The sequence below is a fragment of the Carya illinoinensis genome, chromosome 1, assembly GCF_018687715.1.
Source record: "Carya illinoinensis cultivar Pawnee chromosome 1, C.illinoinensisPawnee_v1, whole genome shotgun sequence".
Lineage (NCBI taxonomy): Eukaryota > Viridiplantae > Streptophyta > Magnoliopsida > Fagales > Juglandaceae > Carya > Carya illinoinensis.
In genome coordinates this window covers 43,960,090-43,966,089 of record NC_056752.1, presented here as the reverse complement: position 1 = coordinate 43,966,089, position 6,000 = coordinate 43,960,090, and positions in this window count along the sequence as shown.

Here is a 6,000-nt window from a genome sequence, read left to right as displayed (position 1 = left end):
CCCCACACATTGCTGCAGTTGTATTGAAGTTGTTCTGGCCTGATCTACAATGCCCAGGTGCACATGGTATGATTATTATATACACTATATGAAGAGCAGGACAACTTGAAATATATAAGAGAATGTAGTGACGTTTTGATCTAATGTTTAGAAGCTTAAATGTGTTCAGTTTATTTAGTAGTTTGTAAGTTGTAACTTCTTGGTTCCAATATACCACCCCATGTATAGCCCATGAACTACATTAATGTGAATTACTCTTTTGGATTTAGATGAATGAATGAGTGTGTTTGCTTAAAAAATGTTGCAAGGAATGGATGTGTATAATTTAATGTGCTTTTTCTTATTAATAGTTTATAATAATGAGTGCATTTGGATGGATCATGTTTCAGGATTTTCTATTCTTTAGACTAACGGCTAAGCAGTTGCTTTTGGAACTCTAGAAACCAACGTTGTGGTCATTGGCATGTAGGTGAAAAAGATTTGTCCCAAACTGGACTATTAATTAAGTGCAGTATTTTTTTGTATTGATGCTAAATTAATAACATAGTATCATCAGGTTGCTTGGGCATAAAAAGCATTAGATTTTAAATTAATTAGTCACTAAATTAGACTTCTAAATAATTTAGTGACTTATATATATATGTATACCCCCACGCCGTAAGCAGAAGCGGAAAAGAGGGGACAAAAAAAAAAAATTCACCACTCTGATAATTGCAGCGTTTTATTTATTGCTGCAAAATCACACATCAAAGTTTTCAAAACGCTGCAAAAGATATGTAAAACGCTGAGATAATCCAATTGCAACGGTTTTTGTTATGTTGCGATATCTTAAAACGCTTTGATAAAGTATCAGGATATTGTAGACTACAGGCTTTTGGAGCGCATATTATCTATTTGCAGCAATGTAATGACGTTGCAATAAATTTTTAAAGCAACGAAAAAAATATTGTTGCTTCAACCTTAGGCCTATTTGCAGCGTTGTATTATATTTTGTAGCGATATTTATACGTTGCTACTGATCTCAAAGGCAGCGCACATACGTAAATGTTGCATTTGTGATTGACCAGTTGCAGCGCTAAATGAGCTATTGCAGCGATTTACAGGCGTTGTAAAAACTAACAAAAGCAACGACAACAATATAACGCTGCTGTCTACTAATATTATTGCAGCGAAAACTTTTATAAAAGCAAGGAAAAAAAACGCTGCTATTAAGCTTTTGCAGCGTTTATGACCTACCGGTCAGATGGTTTTCGCAGCGTGATATTTTGGTATCTGCAGCGATGAGAAAACGCTGCAAAAGAAATTAATAGCAGCGTTTTTCATGTTGCGCTGCAATTGGTCAAAAATGAAAAGTTAATAGCGGCGACCATGCAAGGAAGGTTGGTACGCTGCAACTGATGTATTGCAGCGTTTTTATGAGGTATTTGCAAGGATTTTCGGCGCTGCAAAAGGCCTAAATCCTTGTAGTGCTACTACATATAATGATATTAATACTATAAGTCTATATATAGGCTATATTGTTATACATTAAATAATATAATTATTAATAACTATTAATATTAGTATATATATAATAAACTATTAGTATTAATACTATAAGTCTATATTAAACTATTAGTATTAGTATATAAATATTAGTATTAGTTATAGTTATATAATATATTAGACAATATAATAGTATTATTGGTAAACTATTAGTATAGTTATATCTTAGTATTAGTTATGGACCTTATGGTGAATTGGTGATTTAGTATAACTATATCAGTATGAGTATAACTTAGTCTATATTAGACTATTAGTATCATTATAAATATTAGTATTCATTATAGTGATTATAACTACCATATAATGATATTAATATTTGTTAATTGTTATAGTGAGTTTGTTTTATTATAACTATATTACTGATAGACTATATTGATAGTATTAGTATATTAATTTAGTATTAGTGTTATTATATCATTATTTTATATATGATTATTTAGTATAATGATTTATATACTAATTTATAAAATTATACATAGACTTAAGTATAATACTAATAGTAATATAGTTTTAGATTATTAGTATTTAGTATTAGGTCATACAATTTAAATTGTATTAATATAATAGACTATATATATATAATAGACTACATAGTTATACATAATAAATTAAAGAATATAACAATGCAATATAGTATTAATACTATAAGTCTATAAGTCTATATTAGACTATTAGTATTAGTATATATATTAGTATTAGTTATAGCTATATAACTAATATTAGACTATATTAGATTATATAATAGTAATAGACTATATAATAGTAATAGTATTAATATTAGACTATTAGTATAGCTATATATTAGTATTAGTTTTGGTGATTTAGTATAACTATATTAGTATGAGTATAACTATAGCCTATATTAGAATATTAGTATTAGACTATTAGTATATATGTGATTATTTTTTATGTAATTAATGATTATATAGACTTAAAGTATATTACAAATAGTACTATATTATTAATAGACCATAGTGATTATTTTATATGTGATTATTTAGTGTAGTGATTTAGTTACTAAAATTAGTATAGTAGTTTAAACTTTAGTATTAGTTTATTATAGTTTATACATAGACTGAAAGTATAATATTAATAGTAAATTAGTAATATAATATTAGACTATTAGTATTTAGTATTAAGTCATAATATTTGACTATTTAGTATTAGTGATTATTTCAAAATTTAGTAATAATATTTGACTATTTGAGTAATTTTTTTTTTCTTAGTTCTTACTTCTTATAATAAAATGTTATTAATAATATATATTTATAATATTATATATTAAAAGCATATGATGAATTAAATTTTTATGTTCAAGATTAAACATTTATTTTATAAATTATAAGTCCATTATCTTATATATAATTATAATTTACATTATTTTATATAAAAAGTCTATATAATATAAAACATATTATATATAATATTAATAAATATATATATATATATAAACAGTACCGGTCCGGTCCGGTCCGGACCGGTTCACTTTTAAGCGGAACCGGAACCGGTCGGTTTCCTAGTTATAAAACCGGTTCCGGACCGGACCGGTCCAAAACCGGCACAACCGGTCCGGTCCGGTTTTCCGGGTTTTTTTTACACCCCTACCTATAAGTCCAATCGATTCCCCATTGCCATCAAATAACTTCTTCTCATTTGAACACGTGGACCACTCAATCAAAAAAGCACCTAAAAATCAATGGAAAATCCATCATCCTTTGACGTAGATAGCCTTCCCTTCAAACCCAAAATTAAATGCTACAGAAAACCTGAAGCTAAATACCGAAATGCCCAATCATCCATCATAAAGTATCTTTTAAGCAATATCCAAACCTATATGGGCAAGGTAATCCAACGTCCATTTCAGCCAAGCCCTACACACATTCAACCCAATAACCAAAACATCACACTCCTTCTCAACCCATCTGGTAGAGCATGTTTATCAATTAGCCCACTCACTCAAGACAAACCCATCAGAACCGACCAATTCATTCTGAATAAAATCCACCTAACATCTTCATACAGACCAAATCACTCTGACCAAAAAAACCCATGCATGCATTTAAACACTCTGACCAAATCACAAACTAGCCTTCTAGTTAAACTGACCAAATCCATTGCCACACTCATCACCAATGTGAACGATGACTTCAACGCAATAGTGCACACCGAAACACCAACCGAACTCCCTTTCAAGAATACACCTCAAAACAACGTGACCATCCTATTCTCAAACACACTAGACCATCCCAAACCGGTAGCTCCAAAAAACAAAAAGAGAAAGTTTGCATCAGTTGAAGAGCTCGGAGTCAGGGATATTTCCATAAAAAAATGTTCTTTTAGTTCCATAATAAAAATTGTTGATGAAGACAAAGACCCAATCCAGCCGATTTAGTTCTCCCATGAAGGTGACAACACAATAGAGCAACTGAAAGCAATGAAGGAGGAAAAAAAAATGAAAGCGACAGTCAGATTCAATCCGTATAAGAAACCAGAGCAAGAACAAATTGGTAACATCTCTACAACTTAGATTATGAATTTGTTCCCTCTAAATCCAATGACTAAAGTGGTAGCGTCCAAACTACCACCAACTCATCTATGAAGCTACTTGCATGGAATTGCAAAGGCTTAGGCCGGCCACGTGCAATGAGAAGTTTGAAGGCCAGCGTCAGGACCCAAAATCCAAATGCAATTTTTCTCTCGGAGACTTTAGTTCAACATGTAAATACTGCATCTATTGTATATAGGCTTGATTTTTCCTATTTTGTACAATGTCCCCCTTCTAGGAAATGGAGTGGTCTCTTATTTATATGGCGTGACGGTGTAGAAGTTGATGTTGTGAATATTTCCTGTAATATAATATCTATGTTGGTCTATTCGGATCTGAGTCATAATCCTTGGTTATTGAACCTTGTGTATTGTCTAGCCTGACTTTCAAAAAGAATCAATTTCTAGGATAAACTCAATTCTATAACTGAATCTTACTCAGGTCTCATTTTAGCAATAAGAGACTTCAATTCTGTCCTGAATCAAGCTGAAAAAATTAGGGGTAGACCGGTAGCAAGCACCTCAAATCATTTGGGTCTTCAGCATTATATGGATATTCATTGAATGATAGATCTAAGATTTTCTGGTCCAAAATTCATCTGGTCTAATAATAGACATGGTCCCCATAATATTCGGGAAAGATTGGATCGAGACATCATGAATCTCTAATGGAATAATCTCTTTCCAAATGCCTCCATTAATATTCTTACTAGATCTGCCTCTGATCACTCTCTCACGAAACTTGATACTTCAAGTTTGCACTATTCTTCAAAGTCCTTTAAATTCGAGGAATTCTAGACTAGAGATCCCTCTAGTGTTGAAATTGTTAAAAAAAATATGGAATATACAAGTCAACGATACCTCATCTTATGTTTTTATGAAGAAGTTAAAAGTAACAAAACAGGCCCTTAAACAATGGAATAAAGACTACTTCGGTCATATTCAAACCGAGATAAAAAATATCAACTCAGCTCTTGCAATGATTCAAAGTCAAGATCCTAATCTTGATAATAACAATAGGGAAGAAAATTTGAAAGAAAACCTTAATGAACTCTTGAGAAGAGAATAATCCATTTGGCGCCAAAAATTTAGGGTTACCTGGCTTACCACAATAGATCTCAACACAAAATTTTTTCACGCATCAACTTCAATTAGAAGGATAAAAATTAGAATTGATTGCCTTAAAATTGGACCTCATCAATGGACCTCGGACCAAGAAAACTTTAAGCAAATCTTCTAGGATCATTTCAAAAACATTTTCGAGTTTTGTTACGTATAAGTAAAGTCGCGTACTAATCTGCATACTAATATTGATTCTTTCATATTTAAAATTTAAATGAGTATTGTTTTCAATAAAATCTACTTTTTGATTAATCACATTAGATTGGTGCACATATTAGTACGCAGTTGTACTTGCAACTAAATTTTTCCTTTTCAAAATATCAAATCTTGAATGTCCAAATAACCTTGAAAACCTCTTCCCTCAAAAAATTTCAAACATGGAAAACCAAATTCTTTGTCAAGTTCCCTCTAAGGAATAAATTATGATTGCAATTGACCAGACTCCTCCCACCAAAACTCCAGGACCTGATGGTTTTACATGACTTTTCTACAACTTCTACTGGGAAGTTATAAAAGAAGACATTCTAGTAGCAATCACCAATTTTTTTTTACTCAAGGGAAGCTTCTCAAAGAATGGAATCATGCCAACATTGCCATCATTCCAAAAAATAATAACCCAAATGCTCCTAACCAATACCGACCAATAAGCCTTTCAAATGTTTGTTATAAAATTCTTGCAAAAATTCTTGCGAGCAGACTCAAAATTATTTGCCAAAAATCATATCTCCATTTCAAACAACCTTTGTCCCGAGAAGACTTATTGAAGAAAATACCATCATGGCCCAGGAA